General features: G+C 46.1%; 1 pseudogene; it reads right to left on the bottom strand.

Annotated features, from left to right (window-relative positions):
- Window positions 1-356: 356 nt before the first annotated feature.
- LOC124048723 overlaps window positions 357-22,025 on the bottom strand; it is a 120,248-nt pseudogene continuing 98,579 nt past the window's right edge.

Here is a 22,025-nt window from a genome sequence, read left to right as displayed (position 1 = left end):
TTTACCTTCTACAGGAATGCATAGCATGGACAATACTGTTTCAGTGTCTAATGAATTTTACCCTCTACAGGAATGCATAGCATGGACAATACTATTTCAGTGTCTAATGAAATGAATTTGACCCTCTACAGGAATGCATAGCATGGACAATACTGTTTCAGTGTCTAATCTAGACATTTCCATGAATGTCCTGTACAGTATGTAGTGTAGCCAATACAAGGCCCTGCTCCTTAAGCGGGACACTTATATGCTGTGCATTTAACTTCAACAAAAGCCATTCAAAGTCTAACATTAAGACGGAACGATCTTCAGTGAACTACTTCATCGTGAGTAAAGTAGCAGGGAATAGGCATTGGTCGGATGTGACGTTATGTACTTTATTAAGACTCTACAACACTGAGGAGTGTTACATTAGTCTGCAGATCAGCTGTGAGTGGGTCATTGCAGGATCTTTCAGCAACAGGAAAACAAAATAACCGGTGGTAAAATAAGATAAGAAACTGTAGTAGGAAGTAGGTAGAGGCAGCGAGGCTCTCTCCAGGCGCTGTTGGTCTGAAGGAACGCGGGGGTTGGGGGGGGGGGGGATTGAGACCACGGTTCCATCCCAAATGGCACCCTATTCCTTATATAGTGTATAACCTTTGACCAATGCCAATAGTGTACTATATAGGGTTTAGGGCGCCATTTGGGACACATATTTGCCATTTGGGAATCACTCCAGGCTAGGCTGTAGTAACAGATGTGTTAAAATTCCGGTCAAAGCACAGGCAGTTATGGAGGACTAGTGATCCTAGCAGTGGAAACAATAGGGAAAGCACAGGCAGTTATGGAGGACTAGTGATCCTAGCAGTGGAAACAATAGGGAAAGCACAGTACCACAGCAGCAAGATGCAGATAGAGCTCAGCTAGTGAGAGGAGACCGAGACACCGTCTTTCAATTCAAATCAGCCACTACTACTTCTGTCGCTTCAAACTGCCATCTCCCAGAGGATGGTAGACAAATCCAGCAGGAAGTAAGAAAAGTTATTGTTTACGCCTCAGAAAGAGGACAAAGAGCAGAGGGACGAATATGGCAAATAGTGACAAAGAAAAGATGAAAACACAGCTGCAAACAGTTCATCCAGGTACAATCTTAAGACGGTACAATTGAGAAACTCACTCAACTAAAAAAAATCTATTTCATCCCAGAAAAACCCAAAGCATTAAAGATCCACAAAAACCCCCACTTAATTTACAGTACTAATACAGCCCACTCTTCATCCGTTAACAACATGGTGAGCTTTACAAAGGCATCGTCTGCTACACACTGTACAATACTGGACATCTTTTTTTCCAACGTTATTTTCAATTAATTTTCAAATAACTTAAAAATCATTCCCGTTAAAAAGTGCAAATCCATTAAAAGATGAGCTTGACTGGATGGGCAATGGTCATGAAAAGTCCGATGTTCAGTGTTTTCTTGTGCAAAGTAACGTTATAATAATACAAATAATAGAAATTATAAGAGTTTTACAGGTGTCATAGCTCGCTGTACTTTCTCACATGACTCCATTCGAGTCTCAATCCCACTTTCTTTTTGTTCCCAATCTGAAACCTTTTAGAGGATGTTCCATCAAATCCAGGAATGGAGAGAAAACCCTTAATGGTCCCAGAGAGGAATACTATATATCACCTCAACTTTTAAAAAAATAATCAGAAAGGGGTCAAAAACCGGCAGGTCCCCCGTTTTGACATGGTCCCATTATAGTGTACACATCTCTAAAAACAAAGTCAAAACAATAACGTAAAACCAACTTGAAAATATCATAAAATAATACAGTTAATATCATAAATGAGGTCTAATGCTTTTATGAGTTTTTTGCTTAAAATATTAGTGTGCTGGAAAGGAAAGGGAGAGGCCATTGGTTGTCTTTTTAGTAACACATGATCTGTGTTTGGGGTCTGTATACTGCAGCTTCCCTTGCCAGGCTTGTTGAAGACACATGGCTCTGAGTGAGGCTAGTATATGCACTACTACACCCACCCTAATCTCTATCCTTGTCTGAGGGATAGGTAGAGAAGCCTCTGCCAGGCTTCATTAGGGCAGCTAACACTCAGGTAAAGGCAGACTGGCATGGGTCCTCATCACAGACCCTAACTGCTTATCAATGAGCTGTGAGTCCCCATCTCTAACCTTAACCACTAACCAATGAGCTATGAGTCCCCATCTCTAACCTTAACCACTAACCAATGAGCTTCGAGTCCCAATGTCTGACCTAAACATTATCCATTTGGTTCTCTCTATTTGGCCTTAACCAGTGACAACAAAGAGCAACCATGAGCGAGAGACCGGGAGATGGGCACTAGGGGGCGACAACATGACTTGAGACGATTTCCCGGGAAGGCAACATTTTCATGTAAACACTGAAGTAGGATGAGGAAAGAATAAATGGGTGGTGGTTGTGAGAAACTGGTTGTTTATAGTGAAATGGAACAACAACAAAACAAGTGGAGGAAAGAAATCTTTCCATTGGTGTAGAGTTGAGTTAAGGGGCTGGGGTTTGTCCCGGCTCAGCCCAGAATGTGTGAAGTGTTTCTGGTAAGAGTCTCTGTGGTTGGTTCTTTCCCAGTAAAGGTGGGTGTGAGTTGGTCTGGTTCAGTCTGGACTAGGACTTCTGTTCTTCTCCGGCTGTGGATGAGGGTGTGCTCTCTGGCTTCAGGATCTGATACGTGATTAGGTACTCTGGGTACGCCTGAGGAATACAGTGGGAGAGTACAGTCATTGTCATTATAGACACCAACCATACAGTCTCAACACATCTACAGTATGTGCTTTTCGACAGACTTGCACTGTGGAACCGTGGCTCTTGTGAAAGGTGTGTGTGTGTGTTACACTGACCTGTTCTCCTCTGTAGATTACGTACTCTGCGTAGGCCAGTCCATTGACGCTGGGCCGGCCAATCACAGAGTGGTGTCCAGGGGGGGCGTGGGCCATCTTCATGGCACTGAACTGGAGGAAGGACTTACCCAGGGTCACCCTGCAGAACAACAACTGCCTGCAACACACAACAACCCAACACACACACAACACACACACAACACACACACACACACACACACACACACACACACACACACACACACACACACACACACACACACACACACACACACACACACACACACACACACACACACACACACACACACACACACACACACACACACACACACACACACACACACACACACACACACACACACACACACACACACACACATTAGAACAAAACATACACCTCCCTGTAATAAACAACATAACACACGCCAGAACATTACACAACTTGAGATCATTCATAACACACACACACATCGGAAGTGCACATACAATTGGCTGCAATACACAACACCAGATGGATTAGAAACAGCAGCATACAAACAGCCTCTGCTTGCAGAACAGGCTACACGTCACACATCATTAAGGAACGTCTGGAGTGAGTCTGACCTGTGGCAGACGTAGCAGGAGCGGTCTTTGTGAGTGGGGCAGCCCGTGCCCCCTCCGATCCCGTACACGTACTGGTTACTCTTGGAGGAGTTCTCTGCAAAATAGATGCCCGCGCCGAACATGCCCCCGATGTAGGCATGCCGCTCGTCAAAACCCTTATGGATGATGGCGTTGATGAATGGAGAGCCTGGCAGAGGAAGGGGGGGGAAACCCTCATTCAGAATCAAAAGTGGTAAGAGAATTGTCTCTCTTCAACAGAAACGATAGGTAAATGGTAGAGGTACTGGGTAAATGGTAGAGGTAATGGGTAAATGGTAGAGGTACCGGGTAAATGGTATTGGTACTGGGTAAATGGTAGAGCTACTGGGTAAATGGTATTGGTACTGGGTAAATGGTATTGGTACTGGGTAAATGGTATTGGTACTGGGTAAATGGTATTGCTACTGGGTAAATGGTATTGCTACTGGGTAAATGGTAGAGCTACTGGGTAAATGGTAGAGGTACTGGGTAAATGGTAGAGGTACTGGGTAAATGGTAGAGGTACTGGGTAAATGGTAGAGGTACTGGGTAAATGGTAGAGGTACTGGGTAAATGGTATTGGTACTGGGTAAATGGTATTGGTACTGGGTAAATGGTATTGGTACTGGGTAAATGGTATTGGTACTGGGTAAATGGTATTGGTACTGGGTAAATGGTATTGGTACTGGGTAAATGGTATTGGTACTGGGTAAATGGTATTGGTACTGGGTAAATGGTATTGGTACTGGGTAAATGGTATTGGTACTGGGTAAATGGTATTGGTACTGGGTAAATGGTATTGGTACTGGGTAAATGGTAGAGGTACTGGGTAAATGGTAGAGGTACTGGGTAAATGGTAGAGGTACTGGGTAAATGGTAGAGGTACTGGGCAAATGGTAGAGGTACTGTGTAAATGGTAGAGGTACTGTGTAAATGGTAGAGGTACTGTGTAAATGGTAGAGGTACTGTGTAAATGGTAGAGGTACTGTGTAAATGGTAGAGGTACTGTGTAAATGGTAGAGGTACTGTGTAAATGGTAGAGGTACTGTGTAAATGGTAGAGCTACTGGGTAAATGGTAGAGCTACTGGGTAAATGGTAGAGGTACTGGGTAAATGGTAGAGGTACTGGGTAAATGGTAGAGGTACTGGGTAAATGGTATTGGTACTGGGTAAATGGTATTGGTACTGGGTAAATGGTAGAGGTACTGGGTAAATGGTAGAGGTACTGGGTAAATGGTATTGGTACTGGGTAAATGGTATTGGTACTGGGTAAATGGTAGAAGTACTGGGTAAATGGTAGAAGTACTGGGTAAATGGTAGAGGTACTGGGTAAATGGTATTGGTACTGGGTAAATGGTATTGGTACTGGGTAAATGGTAGAGGTACTGGGTAAATGGTAGAGGTACTGGGTAAATGGTAGAGGTACTGGGTAAATGGTAGAGGTACTGGGTAAATGGTAGAGGTACTGTGTAAATGGTAGAGCTACTGTGTAAATGGTAGAGCTACTGGGTAAATGGTAGAGGTACTGTGTAAATGGTAGAGGTACTGGGTAAATGGTATTGGTACTGGGTAAATGGTAGAGGTACTGTGTAAATGGTAGAAGTACTGTGTAAATGGTAGAGGTACTGGGTAAATGGTATTGGTACTGGGTAAATGGTATTGGTACTGGGTAAATGGTAGAGGTACTGGGTAAATGGTAGAGGTACTGGGTAAATGGTAGAGGTACTGGGTAAATGGTAGAGGTACTGGGTAAATGGTAGAGGTACTGGGTAAATGGTAGAGGTACTGGGTAAATGGTAGAGGTACTGGGTAAATTTTAAAAACTACCGTGGAAGAGCATGCGCTCGTTGTGGTGGTTGTGGTTTTCGTCAGCGATCTCTTTCTGTCTGTGCGAGTACCTCTCCCTCAACTTCTTATTCACCACCTTCTGGATCTACAGACGGACAGAGCGCACACAGTCAGACTCAACAGAACTGCCCACGTGCTCAAATCTTCGTCTTATTACCAGTTATTAGAGAGGTGTTTATTGAGGAGGAATAGGGATTTGGGGAGGTTGTCTCCTCTCCAGACGCCTACGACTCACCTTTAGGATGTTGTACCTGCTGAAGACCCCACCTGCGTTGCCGCCGTCCTGGTGCTCTCGGATCGTACTTTGCAACTGTGAGGACGGTAAAGACAGAGGTGTCATGACAGAGCTTTTGGTCCGATGTCCTTACTTCTCCCAAGTCGACCGTGTCCACTTCTAACACTGATAGAATCTAATTGGACAAAGGCCTTTTTTCGATTGTCCGTTCGATTGAGGAAATGATCTGCGTCGTTGCGCTGCCGACTGAGCAAGTAGCCCTTGGACCAAATCAGGGCTACGTCTGCAGTGTTTACATGGTAGAGGAGAGCTATAGTTATAGCACATACCTCCTCCTCTACAGACTGGAACTCCTTATCGTCAGTGGCCAGGTCTATGAGCACCGTACCCTGACTGGCACAGTGGAACGTGAGGTACGGGTTAGCACCTGGAGCAGAGGGACGAGAGCACAGCATATGAGGATAATTAATCATGTGAAATTGTATCAGGTAACAATGTAAATGCCCGCACCAAAGCCTTATCCTCCAACGAAGACGTTTCTCTATAAATTGCCTAATTGACCTTTTGTCCACTGTACTTGTTTTATTTTTTCCCACAAAGTAGAAATAAGGGAGCAAAATAAATAAATAAATAAATAAATAAATACAGTAGGGTAAGAGGTAGTTGTTTGGGCTAAATTATAGACGGGCTATGTACAGGTGCAGTAATCTGTGAGCTGCTCTGACAGCTGGTGCTTAAAGCTAGTGAGGGAGATAAGCGTTTCCAGTTTCAGAGATTTTTGCAGTTCGTTCCAGTCATTGGCAGCAGAGAACTGGAAGGAGAGGCGGCCAAAGTAGGAATTGGTTTTGGGGGTGACTAGAGAGATATTGGGTGCTGCTATGGTGACCAGCGAGCTGAGATAAGGGGGGACTTTACCGAGCAGGGTCTTGAAGATGACCTGGAGCCAGTGGGTTTGCGAAGGCCAGCCAACAAGAGTGTACAGGTCGCAGTGGTGGGTAGTAAATGGGGCTTTGGTGACAAAACAGATGGCACTGTGATAGACCGCATCCAATTTACTGAGTAGGGTATTGGAGGCTATTTTGTAAATGACATCGCCGAAGTCGAGGATCAGTAGGATAGTCAGTTTTACGAGGGTCTGTTTGGCAGCATGAGTGAAGGAGGCTTTGTTGAGAAATAGGAAGCCAATTCTAGATTTAACTTTGGATTGGAGATGTTTGATGTGAGTCTTGGAAGGTGAATTTACAGTCTAACCAGACACCTAGGTATTTGTAGTTGTCCACATAAGAACCGTCCAGAGTAGTGATGCTGGACGGGCGGGCAGGTGCAGGCAGCGTACACAGAATATGTAGTGTAGTAGTGGAGTATAGACGACGCCTGTCCCATGCTTGACTGTTTGTTTTCAGTGTCTCATAACTCATTTTGATTGGTCCACAATGTGGTTTCAAAATATTTAAAAAAAATCTGTCTTTTGTATTACTGTGTCATAGTGGAGTGACACTTCAATACATTTATCGAACTCCACGAGAAAGCACAATAACACAGAGCTAAAGGTGGTGTCCTCTGAGTAGCAGGCTGTACTGAGCGACATTGGGAATGGGTAAGGAGCAGAGTGCATGTCTAGTATTACTTCATAAGAGGTTAAACAGTCCTCCTAAATAACCTTAGACTCTCTGGATTAAGCCAGTGTGGCCAATTAAGCCACTATATACTGTATAAGAGAGTTCTTAAATATGAAATCAATAAGGGATGAGATGAATGGAAAACGATCCGGCTGGCAGTATCTTGGCTGAGATCTGGCTCTCTGACCTTGCTGTCCTCCCAGGAGTCTCTCCATGCCTTTGATGAGTTTGTGGCGGTGACCGTAGGCGTTGATCCCAATCTCCTTCAGCTCCTCGTGGCCCATATCGGCCAGGACATCCAGCGTAATCTGCACGGAAACAGAACAATCAGCCAATCAAGAACAGGAGCTGAGACAGAGCATCCCAAACACAGCAAATCGGAGTGGCTCTCCAAAGAAATGCATCCAATCATAATATCATTAGAACGAAGAGACGGTGACAGTGCAGAGAATAGCAAGTCACAGACCGCTACAAATAATGTAACATTCAGAAAGAAGAATATCAACAAATTCCAGAAAAAATTGTAGATTTATCTTAGTTCTCTGGTTAAATGTACTTGCTGGCCACCATTTCTAGCCCTGCAGCCGACCATGACCCATTTCTACCAAGATATGACAAGATATGGTTTAGAGCAGTCTCTCTCCCTCTCGGTCTGTGTCAACCCTCACTCATCTGGCCAGTGCAGGGAGTTGTGTCAAATCTCTCCAGCCACTGAGGGGATACACTTAGCCAGTGGTTGAGGAGAAGAGAGGGGTTTAAAATGGGTAACTCACTACTCAAATGCATATTCACTGATCAACAACACTGGAGAATCCTCATCCTTAACACAGCATCATCTCGTCTATTCACCAAAAACAAACCTTCAGATATGGACAAACAAACGCTCACACAATCACATAGAGAGAGTGTAATATAGAGAAACTATGAAGAGGCCGTGGTGTGAGTGTGTGGGCTGACACACTTCATAATTTCTATTCCCTGAGCATATATCCTCTAAGGCTGAATCACCTCTTCTCTCTCTGACACTCCCAATCTCAAATAGCCTCCTCCTTGGCTATCCATCACAAGTAAGACAGGTCTGTCACACACTGACACCCGGGCCACTGGCCCTGTCTAATCAATCAGGAAAAGGAACCCCCCACGTGTGACTAACATACAGATGTGATAACGCAGCACAGGAGGTTGGTGTCACCTTAATTGGGGAGGACAGGCTTGTGGTATATATGTTATTTAACCTTTATTTAACTAGGCAAGTCAGTTAAGAACAAATTCTTATTTACAATGACGGCCTACCAAAAGGCCAACTGCGGGGTGGGGCTGGGATTAAAAATAAAACAAAATAAAAATATAGAACAAAACACTCAACAGCTGGAGCGGGAATCTGTAATGCAGTGATAATGGTGAGGAACCAAAAACCAATCTGCTACGAGAACAAACCACTCCACTTTCATCTCATAAGCTTCTCTACATCTGAAAGACTAGAACTTTTTCCTTTAGCAGTAAACCCCTTCCTTCATGTAACTTCTTCCTTTCCCTTTCCTTTCCTTTCCTTTCCTTTCCTTTCCTTTCCTTTCCTGGCTGCTCTGATTCTGAACTTGTCTTTAGGAGAGACAGGAAGGTTGAATAAGGTCTGATTTGCTCTCCTCTCCTGACCTCCCTCCTCGCTCCCGGTCCCTCGCTGCAGGGATCCCTCTGCTCATCTATGTGCAAATGAGATCCCTCTCTGTTCCAGCATGGCTACCATGTCCCCAGCCTGATTTCACCTGACATGTCGTCCCGCACACCCCTAACACCACACGCCGCTCAGCATGGAACCCAACATCCCCCTAAAATCAATCAGTGGTGGGATGAAGAGGTCAGTCTAAACTACCCTGCCGGAGACACGGGCACTTTGAGCTGCTGCAGACACAGGCAGAGAAAGAGACAGAGGGGGGAGAGGGAGGGAGAGAGAGAGAGTGCAGTCTGCTCTGCAGCATGAGGGAAATTTCATAGTGTCTGGCCATGCAGCACGGTGAAGTCTGATTTCAGCCTGTCTGAGATGATCTGTCTATGCATAAGGGGGCAAGTAATACTACTGACTGACTGACTGAAGGCCCAGTAAAAAGGCCAGCTGCAGACAGAGAGGCACGGATGACAGATTGACTGAGAGTTGAGCTTTTTAGACGTGAGTGACGGAGGTGTATGAATGGGAAACAGTGAAAGTGATTGGTTTGTACAGGGACCACTAGGATACGTGCATTTACCTGTTCCCTCTCGAAGATGTCGCGCAGGTGCTCCAACCCCAAGCTCTTCAGGAACTGGCTGATGTTCATGTCTAGGATGGCTGTTGAATAAAACACAAAACAGACAATGTGTCAAATGACGGCTTAATACGGTCTACTCAGACAAATCAGACAAACTATTTTTCACACGTATTGCCGTATTATGGGAGTCTTCATTTTTCACATTGATGGCCTACTTTGTATGGTGATGCTGAGGGAAAATGTCCACTCTTGGCTGGATACAAAGTTGAATCATTTTCTATCTGTGATATATAAAAGACGGAAGGGTTACGTACGCTGTCCTTCCTTCCTGTCGGACCCGGCGGCTCCGTCTGCAGGCCCGGTGGCTCCAACCACAGTGAGCTCACTGAGGGGACCGGCCAGGTTGTCTATGCTGCTGGCTGCAGACAGGCAGGATGGCGTAGAGGCCGGAGAGATGTCCGCTGCACTGACCACCGAGCCGCTGCCCACCGAGCCGCTGCCCACCGAGGCGCTGACCACCGAGGCGCTGACCACCGAGGCGCTGACCACTGTGGCCTGAGGCTTGAAGCAGCTGGGCAGGGCGTCTGGAGGCATAGCATCAATCAGCAGCGCTCTGATGTCATCAGCCTGAGACAGAGGAGACAAGAAACAGACATGTAATGAGGATACTATGATAAACATATTCATTGATTTACACAGTAAACCATCTATCGCGTTCATCTGAAGGAAGGTCTTAATTGCCTAAAGTGAATTACTTCTTAATATCAGAACACGATGGAAATCCTAACAAGCTACGGTTGTGTATTCCAGAATTAAAGGGCAGAGTGACTTTGTGAGAGGCCATTTAACAGAGGTAATTACACGTGTGTGTGCGTGTGTGTGTGTGTGTGTGCGTGTGTGTGTGTACCGTAGCCAGGTCCAGTGGCGTCTGTCCCTCCTGGTTCTTCATTGTAGGGTCAGCTCCGTGGGCCAATAGCAGAGCACACAGCTGGGTCCGGCCTTTCTGAGCCGCCTCGTGGAGGGGGGTGAAGGCCCACTTATCTGTAGCGTTCACACACGTGTTGTGCTTGATCAGGAGAGCAGCTATATCCACGTGCTGCGGGAGAAACAACAGGGACGCGTTTAGGCTCAAATCTGAATGACCCGTAAGAAACAAATCCTTCAGTGAATGACGGAGTGAATCAGTTCAATGACTTAACTTAGTGAAAGAGAGAACTTAGAAACCCTATCAACGTCTGACGTTTCTAGTGTTCTGTGATCATCTCAGTGTTGAGCCGAGCCCACTGACACTTCATCACCACCACACACTGTCACGCACACCCACACAGTGGCCCTACGCAATATAGACGGGACAGGCCCAGTCAAGGTCAGCCAAGGCCTGCCAGCAACCAGCTGACCCATGGGCCTAAGGAGCACACACTCCACACCTACACAATGGAAGTCAGAGCAGCACACAGGCAGATAGTTGTGCAGCAGGAGCAGTTCTCGGGTCCCATGCCAAGGGTAGCAGGCGCTGGACTGGACTGAGAGCCATCTCATAACCCAGGGCTGTTACGTAAAACAGACTGCTCCGAGCTTCCTGCTTGGGCCTAATCATGTCACCAGGCCCTTACACATTACTACTGGACTAAATGGCATAAAGAACACAAACAACGGCCATTTGGACTGCCTATTAGCTTAACAAATGGCCACGTTTCCCCATCTGTGTCGTCGCAATGGTCAGAGCTGTCCCTGAGAATGCGTTTGATTTAGGGTGGGAGAAGGGTTGGTTGTGGCTTGTCCCTGAGAATGCGTTTGATTTAGGGTGGCAGAGGGTTTGGTTATGGCTTGGACATTTATTTTGCTTGTTTGATTTAGACCGAGATTGTGTTTCCTGTCAGTGCTGCTGTGCTCTCTCTCTCCCTGTGACCACTCTCCGTACCATCTCCATATCAGCCAGTGTTCACAACGCGCCTCCCTCAATGGGCCACGGCAGTGCTTCCCTACTAAATGAATGATGAAACGCAGTGTTGTATGAAAAGTTGATGAGATTCTTCGGCCTTGGAGGGACCTCTACAGCACAACATTTACACGCCCGACACAATGTGTCACACTCAGGAACACAACAGAGAGTTTGGCATAAGCAGGGAGCACAGAGAGGCCGTGTGGGGGAACAGGACTAGAGAGGAGCTCTGATTGGCTCAGTTAATGTCATTGGCACACTGGTGTTTATAAGTAATAGTCCACTTTTTGGGCTGTGCTCCATGGATTGAGGAAGGGGGGGGCGAGATGATGGATTATGCCACTCACCCCGTAAGAGGCAGCGTTGTGGAGGGGGATGAGGCCCCCCTTGTCCTGGGCGTTGACATCAGCTCCATGCGCCAGCAGGTACTCTGCTACCTCCAGGTTATTGTAGCCAGCTGGTGGGGGGGGGGAAACACACAATGGATTAATGTAGACACCGAAATGTGCTCATATGTATTGCCATGAATGCCTCATTTGGTCAGCCAAAACTTTACAGAGACCTTTGCGAGGAAAAGGGTGCAACATGGATTACTCTTGCACCATGGGGCTCAGTGTTCCATCTGACACTGGTATCTCAATCCCTCTCTCCCTAGCTCGCTCTCTCTCTCTCCCCTTCTCAGTATTCTTTCAAGGTCTCAAACGAGCTCAGCTTCAAAGGAGAAGTGACCCTATACCACTGCAGCAATTTATGGTGTGAGAAATTGAACAGAAATCCAGAAATCGGTTCCGCAGCGGTGTGTTGGAGGCACGGTGAGCACACTGTTCCCTCTAGTTGACTCCCCTCCAGGACCCAGTCTAATTAACACTCATTATTAGCTGCAGCCCGATGCCGATCCACACACGGCTCTGGGCGTGTGCGTCGCTTACACTCTCAGACTCTCTCACTGCTACTTTAATGAGGAGACCGCTAATCAAAGTCATTCTCATAGATTAGGTCTCTCGCTCCTCTCAGCTCTTCACGGTTGTGAACATGAGGGGGGGAGATGTCTGCTTGGCACACACACACACTTCTTACACTATTAAACACACACATCTCTCCCAGCAGCAGGGTGTTTGGACTTAATGTTCTGCTGGGGGAGATAATTGAGCTGCCGTGTTATGGAGACTAAAGACCTCCGAAACCTCCACTGCAGCACGGACCTCTAGTTAGCAGAATGGAAGTGAATGATAGACGAGAGACACTAAGTTTAAGTGGTAGTATTGCATGTAAATGTAATTAAACGGTTGAATCACCACACACACACACACACACACACACACACACACACACACACACACACACACACACACACACACACACACACACACACACACACACACACACACACACACACACACACACACACACACACACACACACACACACACACACACAATCTTCATTTCCGCCGCGCGGTCAAAAGTTGCTAATTTAACTGTGAAATCAAGCTGCGGTAGAAAGTGGGTGAGCGCATGAAACGAGGGACGTCTGTCCTGATCATCCGCCACCTAGAGAGAGGCCATACTGTAGTAAACACATGGTGTGGTGTGAGGTTTGTGTCAGGTCAGCCGTTGACTGTTGTCCCAGCCCAGGTCCATTCCCGGTTGCCTCCTGTGACTGTTTGTTCACCCTCACCCATCTGTTGTCCCCCCTCCACTGAGCCACGGCCTTCCACGGGCACAGGGAGGGCAGACTTGTCCAACAGCCTTGGCCATCTGGCTACACACACTCATGACCATTCGGACCTACAGTGGGGCAAAAAAGTCTTTAGTCAGCCACCAATTGTGCAAGTTCTCCCGCTTAAAAAGACGAGAGGCCTGTAATTTTTATCATAGGTACACTTCAACTATGACAGACAATGAGAAAAAAAAATCCAGAAAATGTAGGTTTTTTAATGAATTTATTTGCAAATAATGGTGGAAAATAAGTATTTGGTCACCTACAAACAAGCACGATTTCTGGCTCTCACAGACCTGAAACTTCTTCTTTAAGAGGCTCCTCTGTCCTCCACTCGTTACCTGTATTAATGGCACCTGTTTGAACTTGTTATCAGTATAAAAGACACCTGTCCACACAACCTCAAACAGTCACACTCCAAACTCCACTATGGCCATGACCAAAGAGCTGTCAAAGGACACCAGAAACAAAATTGTAGACCTGCACCAGGCTGGGAAGACTGAATCTGCAATAGGTAAGCAGTTTGGTTTGAAGAAATCAACTGTGAGAGCAATTATTAGGAAATGGAAGACATACAAGGCCACTGATAATCTCCCTCGATCTGGGGCTCCACGCAAGATCTCACCCCGTGGGGTCAAAATGATCACAAGAACGGTGAGCAAAATTCCCAGAACCACACGGGGGGATCTAGTGAATGACCTGCAGAGAGCTGGGACCAAAGTAACAAAGCCTACCATCAGTAACACACTACGCCGCCAGGGACTCAAATCCTGCAGTGCCAGACGTGTCCCCCCTGCTTAAGCCAGTACATGTCCAGGCCCGTCTGAAGTTTGCTAGAGAGCATTTGGATGATCCAGAAGAAGATTGGGAGAATGTCATATGGTCAGATGAAACCAAAATATAACTTTTTTGGTAAAACCTCAACTTGTCGTGTTTGGAGGACAAAGAATGCTGAGTTGCATCCAAAGAACACCATGCCTACTGTGAAGCATGGGGGTGGAAACATCATGCTTTGGGGCTGTTTTTCTGCAAAGGGACTAGGACGACTGATCCGTGTAAATGAAAGAATGAATGAGGCCATGTATCGTGAGATTTTAAGTGAAAACCTCCTTCCATCAGCAAGGGCATTGAAAATGAAACGTGGCTGGGTCTTTCAGCATGACAATGATCCCAAACACACCGCCCGGGCAGCGAAGGAATTGCTTCGTAAGAAGCATTTCAAGGTCCTGGAGTGGCCTAGCCAGTCTCCAGATCTCAACCCCATAGAAAATCTTTGGAGGGAGTTGAGAGTCAGCGTTGACCAGCAACAGCCCCAAAACATCACTGCTCTAGAGGAGATCTGCATGGAGGAATGGGCCAAAATACCAGCAACAGTGTGTGAAAACCTTGTGAAGACTTACAGAAAACGCTTGACCTCTGTCATTGCCAACAAAGGGTATATAACAAAGTATTGAGATAAACTTTTGTTATTGACCAAATACTTGTTTTCCCACCATAATTTGCAAGTAAATTCATCAAAAATCCTACAATGTCTGTCATAGATGAAGTGTACCTATGATGAAAATAACAGGCCTCTCTCATCTTTTTAAGTGGGAGAACTTGCACAATTGGTGGCTGACTAAATACTTTTTTGCCCCACTGTATATACACACACACTGCGGGAATCTAGAATCCCACTTACGCCTGGATTGAAAATACAGTGGCTTCCATGAGGTCACACTAGACGTGGTATGGCATGTGACTGCTGCACTGGATGGGAGCTGTCTTATTGGCCCGTGACCATTTTGTGTGTGTGTTTTTTTTTACGCTGATCTTAACGTATCTGCCATCATTTCACAGTGTATTTTTTCCACGTGTCACAATTTGTATGTTTTATCTTTAACGGCGCATTGTGGGAAAAGGACCCGTAAGCAAGCATTTCACCGTTAGTCTACACTCGTTTTTTACGAAGCATGGGCCAAATAAACATTTGATTTGATTAAGCTATTCATCAAATCTGGCCATTTTGACAAGTATAACAGCCATTGATAATTGTTAACAGAAGATCAGTAACAGACGTCAAACTAGATGGGTCTATGTGCCCCTGGCTATGTCTTGGTGGCTTACCTGCAAGGTGCAGGGGGGTGGAGTTGCGTCCCTGGGTGTCTCTACAGTTGATGTTCTCTGGGCTGCAGAGTTTCTGAACGCGGGCCAGACAGCCCTTCTTTGCAGCGTCCAGCAGGGCAGCGTCTCCTCTCAGCAGGTCCTGGATGTCCGTGTCCCCCTCCTTCACCATGTCCAGCGGAGTGTTGCCGTCACGGTTCTTCTTGGTCGGGTCCGCCCCATGCTGAGGGAACCAGCAGAGCAGAGAGACTTGTCATGGATTGCTAAGGAAAAGCACTGAATAGACACTCTTTCTCTATGTATTTGAACTGTGATGCTACATTTTTACATTTGGCTCTATACTCCAGCATTTTGGATTTGAGATCAAATGGATTTGAGATCAAATCAAAAGTTCCTATTGGGGGAAGAAAACATAACTCCAAACAAATGCAAATGAATCCAACGAGTTTGTGGAGTCGCAAGCTTGATGTGATCATTGGATGATAGGAATATGGGACCCAATGCTAAACTTTTGGACTACTTTAATACCCTGTAAGGGAATTTGTCATAATCCCTATGACATATTCGAATAGGCAGACAAGATACATAAAGTGCTTTCATTTCTAAATGGTGAAACAGTTATGTATGAATATACCCTCAAATAGAAAGTGACATGCTGTACTGACGCGTTAGATGAAACATTTCATCTCAAATACAAAAAGCAGGAGTACCTTTGTTATTTTAGCTTCACTGTCCAAATAGATACGGAAGGAAGTATGCCTCTTGACTGCTGCAGTTAGGCACAGTTAGATGTTTGGGTGATGGGCGAAACTAAACAAACAAGCTCTCTTTAGATAGAAATTGTCACAGTTGATGATTGAGGTGACGGAGTCATTTCTTATCATGTGCATCCAGTTCTATGCGACACTTGTCCCTCTAACCAGGAGGTGGGAAGTAACACGTTCCAGCAGTTCTTGGCGTTCTTGTAAGATAACGCTACCAAAAATAACTCCCCAGCTCACAGCTCAGACGCATATGTTTCTGAGGTCCTTATGATTTTAGAACTCACATCAATTGGGACCTGCTTAACCCTAATGATGAACAAAACCATAAAAAAAGGTGCTTACAAACGGGCCCCGGTAAATGGCAACTGAAACGAAAGAAGATCCACCTACCGCGTGTAGAGACCAGTGTCCCGGTTGTTGTCTGCTCAAATGTTGTCATTAAAACATTGCTTGATTGGCTGACAAGATGAACTCTGCTAATTGGTCAACCACGCCCGGTGGCCGCTCAAGACATCGGCCAATTTCATCTAACGGGCGCTCGAGCCAGTGGCACCGCTCATGGGAGCAAGTGCAACACACTGCGCCGCTTGCAAAACCTCTTGCGTTTTGCCGCCCTACCCACATTGCAGTCTATGAGACCTTTGCCGATCACCGCGGCCCATCTCTAAAGCGCCTTTTAAACACCCTTCTCGAGTGATGTTTTCCTGACCGGAGATCTAATGAAAAAAAAGCCCATAAAACACAAGTGGTGTTCCTGTCTGCTATTCAGCCGTAATAAACAGTGTAACTACCACTGGGCTTTAACATGTGGTAAAATTCTAATACTGAAGCGTTATGAATTTCTCTCTGTAAAAAATGGCTTAAAACAGAGAGAGAGGGAGAGATGGAGGGAGACAGAGAGAGGTTGAGAAAGCGTGTGACAGTCTGCAGAGACTGAGGGGACTGACAAACTCGGTTTTAGACAGGACATACCTTGAGGAGCAGCTTGCAGATCTCATATTTGCCCTTGGCTGCTGCCTCGTGGAGAGGGGTGAACTTCCACAGGTCTGCTACGTTCACCGACGCCCCGTGTCTCACCAGCAACTCAGCCACCTCGTAGTGACCGTAGGAGCAGGCATTGTGCAGGGGCACCAGACCTCTGCACAGAGACGGTGAGGGAGGGAGAGAGGATAGAAAGTGATAGAGAGGGAGAAAAAGGGAGAGAGCAAAGGGAGACACAGAGGAGGGAGGGTTAGAAAGTGATGAGCTTCTACCTACTCTGAAATGTCTTGGGTCTAATAAGAGACATAGCCTGAGGAAACACAACAGAGCGATAACATCTTTGATGGAGATTCTATATCATCTGGGGGGGGGGGAGTGGTGGAGCGGAGAAGATTAAATCACTGCCGAGACAGAAGGTGATAGACAGACATATAGATTCCTGAGCAAACAAGATGGCTACAGAAAGACAACTAGCCAGCCAGCCAGAAAGACTCACCCCTTGTCTTTAGCGTGGACGTCGGCCCCATGATGCAGCAGGTACTCCACCACCGCCACACGGTTGTAGCCAGCGGCGAAGTGCAGCGGCGTGGAGTGACGACCCTCCAGGTCCCGACAATTTACATTCTGTGGAGAGCACAACGACTGCAAGGAGAGAATCAGTTTACATTCTGACAGTCGCACAGGAAGTCTGCAGAGAGCATGGTCACACACGCGTGGGAAGTGCACACACACAGAGAGGGGGAGAGAGAAGCAGTCTAAAGAGTGACACACTCAACATTCTGACAGCAGCACAAGCTGTCTGCAGGCAGAATGAGAGTATTAGTGTGAGCTGTGAGACCAAAGCCTAGTTCAGATCAAACCGGCAAAAGCAGCCGTGATGAAACTGGCAAGTTTTCAAAAACAAGATATTCTCAGAATATCTTGAGCTGAAGGCGACGCAGTCCAGTGAGTTCATACACCAGAACACGGAGTAGCAGAAAATCAAATAACAGTTTCCATATCAACGGGTCCTGGGCATGTCATGTAAACTTGCTTATTAGCCTTCTTTTTTTCCTATGAGTCAGCTCGCTATACCTATAGTAGGGACACACACACACACCCCGACTTAAATGAGAATCCTACCTTTACAGTGTCCATGTCTCCAGCTTTAGCTGCCTCCAGGAGACGATAGTCTACGTCAGAGTTCCTCACTGGTACATTTTCTGGGGGAGAGAGAGAAGTACAACGTCACAGTATCACCAACCAGTGTCTTAGAGTAACACACACACACGCCCTCTCGCTCTCCGTACCATCGAGTATCTGCTGCACGGCCTCGTTGCCCATCTGTGAGGCGGTGAAGCCCTGCAGTGAGAGGATGGAGGCGTCTGCTCCGTAGCTCAGCAACAGCCTGCAGGTCTGGAGGTGTCCCGCCATTGCAGCACGGTGCAGGGCTGTCTGCCCCAAGGTGTCCAGGGCATTCATCTGAGAGAGGGAGGGAGAAAGGGAGGGAGAGCAGAAAAGAGTGAGGAGATGAGAGGGAGAGGAGTTGAGAGTTGTGGGGATTGAGCTGTGCAACTAAATTCACGCATTTTGAAATGAACACAAACAATAATTAATCAGCCGAGCCCTCGGGCTGCTAGAGCTCTTCAGAGACTATCAGCACCGAGCAGGAACTGGGAGAGATAGTGTTATTGTGTGTGTGTGTGTGTGTGTGTTTGGGAGGTCAACTGCATATGCACGTGTATAAATGTATGCTCGTCTCACTGTACAATTGTGTACCAGAGCAGAGCGTTTCAAGTCTGAGATGACTTCCTGCCTGACTTGTATTTATTCTGCCCCGTCTTCGTTTCCCTTAGCTGCTGGGATATTCTCATTTCGATTTATTACTGATTGTACAACTCCAAATGAAAGGGGAGGCTCTGCTTAGAACATACTCACACCACAGCGCTGCTCCCCACAGACCCACTGATCAGAGCACAGCAGCAAAACTCCAACACCAGGCGCTGCTCGACTTTACTTGTTAACCCTGCATTCTCATGGGAATTGGCCTCTTTGAATAGGGCCAAATTGAAATGCTTCTAACAAAATAAACATGAGAAGCATAATCATGGTAGAAATTGAAGAGAGATGACGGGGAAATGATCAGACCAAAAGGCGAGGACAACAGAACTCATTTGACATTTTACTGTACTTTTCGCAGCATTTGTTGCGAAATCTGAAAGGCCTCTGGATATATTCAGTAAGACTAGAACGATATTCATAGAAAATGTGGGGTAGGTTCAACATAAAATACCAAAAATGAAAGGGTTTGAGTGAGAGGTCTCACTGGTGTCTCCAAGTGGTCACACACATCTCCAAAGTAGGCACAGCTCCTAAGTCATTCCAGTGCACTTTTCTGACTCAAAGAAGAGCGCCTTTAATTATAAAAGGTGCTTGCTTGAGCTCCCCAAGCTGTGCCATTGAGGAACTAGAGCAAGGACATCCGTATTGTTTTGTTTGGAACACAGCCCTGCATCCCCACCATCACTGAATCACTGCTATTGTTATGTTTGGAACACAGCCCTGCATCCCCACCATCACTGAATCACTGTTGTTATTTTGTTTGGAACACAGCCCTGCATCCCCACCATCACTGAATCACTGTTGTTATTTTGTTTGGAACACAGCCCTGCATCCCCACCATCACTGAATCACTGCTGTTGTTTTGTTTGGAACACAGCCCTGCATCCCCACCATCACTGAATCACTGTTGTTTTTTGTTTGGAACACAGCCCTGCATCCCCACCATCACTGAATCACTGTTGTTGTTTTGTTTGGAACACAGCCCTGCATCCCCACCATCACTGAATCACTGCTGTTGTTTTGTTTGGAACACAGCCCTGCATCCCCACCATCACTGAATCACTGTTGTTGTTTTGTTTGGAACACAGCCCTGCATCCCCACCATCACTGAATCACTGTTGTTGTTTTGTTTGGAACACAGCCCTGCATCCCCACCATCACTGAATCACTGTTGTTGTTTACGCAATCCAAGAACGGTCCATTATAAATCGCAATCTGGGTCGGATGGGTATAATTTGAACGCGTGTTCTATTGCCGGCATGACTAGCTAATTTAGAAAATACCATGTTACAGTGTCACGCTTTCGAAAGTTGGGCCCTGTACAATCGGCACTGCAGACAACGTGGATGGAACCATGAAATCCAGACATAAAAATGGAATGAAATACTCAAAAAATGTATCAAACTCAATAGGAAATCAACTAAATGTATTGAACTTATAAGAAAACTCATTCATTTGCCCAAGTTAATCAAAAAGACATTAACAAAATGCATCAGTGAATTGTATTTTCCTGCAACTTCTGAAACGGCACGGAAATGGGCAGGTCTACACTTTGTGTAGCCGTTAGCGATGATGCTAATAATAACCTTCTGGTAGAGATGGAAAGGCCTTCCCAAAAACCCTCTCAATTAAATGCTAACTACTTAGTAGCCTACTCCTACCTGGCAGAATGACATCATGATTATTTGCATCAATCCAGTGGCCATGTGTTATGCAAACTCAACAATCACATGAGCGCTTGCTGGTGTGCACTTGCTGTAAAAGGTTCAATTCACCCCAATGTTTTATGTATTTTTCCTAGACCTCAAAAGTGGTCTCCTGATGTGGTTTAAGCATTGATGTGGACTTAGAACACCAAATGTTGTTGTTTTTCTATAAATAAGTGTGATTTTGAGAGCAACAAATAAAACGGAAGAAAAAAACACAGGGGAAAACAGAAAAATATGAACGGAATAAACAGAATAAAAATGAAAGGTATTTTTTAGGGGCCTACACAACGCACTCCGGGGAAACGGTAGTAATTTTGGTGCACATAGAATAGTCATTAGCGCATTCAGGTGTGTTTTGGGCTACATTTCTTCACAGCATAGGCTAATTCTGTTCAGAGCAACACAGGTTTTGACATGTCATCCTTGTAACTGTACATCAAACATAGCGGTCATGAACATTAATACTGTAAATTACATGCACATTTGGAGTCGGAGACCCTGTAACATGTATAGCATGTTACTGCGCAGCCAATGCTTTCTAATACAGGCACTTAAAACTGATCAACTCTTCCATTTACACACCGTATACCGGCAGCGAGTTTAACAGGCTGCCTGCTCTGCTCAGATGTTCCATCTGTCATGCTCCCTAACCAGTTAAGTAGTGCTGGGCCTCTGTGGGGGGAGCTACCTCCCCTTATAACTATGAATAAGACAAGCCCAGACATGACAGACAAAATACCACTGTTTGGAGGCTTCTCTTCTCTGGATAGATACTCAACTGTCAAAAGCACCCAGGAGCCTTTCTCTCGTGTCCGTCTCTGACGTCTTTCTTTAGAAAGTCATATAAAAACACAACTCACGCTATTGAGAGAATTCCATTGAGGGAAGCTATCAAGAGGATTCTCTTTAGTGGCTGTCTGGCTTTGAAACATTGTGGAACTGGGTCTGCACTAGGTCTGCATGAGGGAAGGACCGCCTGTGAAGGTGAGGACGGGCTCTTCAGGGGGGCTGGCAGGCTCTGAACACTCCATCCATCTGCTCATTCTTATCTGATGGAGCTCTCAGCAGGCAGTTGATCGGCCAGGAGGACAGTCTTTCCCCCCAGTCCGTCCCGTCGTTGGTCTCAATAATACTATAAATGACTGAGCTCTAAAACAAGTGGTAACTTCAGACCCACCCGGACACTGAGGAGACAGATCTCAGCCTTTTTTTTGTTAGAAAAACATCCCGTCTCACAGGGTCTGGGTTCACTCAAACGGCTGCAGATTTACACTCCGATTAAGTATTTTCCATTGTACTTGTCCCTTTTGCTGATACAAGCAGCAAGACCAGTAGAGAGCATGGCAGAAGGGATGGATGGGTGAGGTGAACACTGTACCTTTGCTCCATGTTTCTGCAACACCTCCATGATGTCATTGTGGGCCCTCTCAGCAGCCACGTGTAGGGGGGTCATGAAGCTGCAGAGACAGACAGACGCACACAGGGTTGGGTCAACATCGTCATGATATAGCAGTGGTTAGAGGATCGCTTTAGAGGTCA

The sequence above is a fragment of the Oncorhynchus gorbuscha genome, linkage group LG11 (assembly GCF_021184085.1).
Source record: "Oncorhynchus gorbuscha isolate QuinsamMale2020 ecotype Even-year linkage group LG11, OgorEven_v1.0, whole genome shotgun sequence".
NCBI classification, from domain to species: Eukaryota; Metazoa; Chordata; class Actinopteri; order Salmoniformes; family Salmonidae; genus Oncorhynchus; species Oncorhynchus gorbuscha.
This window is presented reverse-complemented; position numbering and strand designations above follow the sequence as displayed.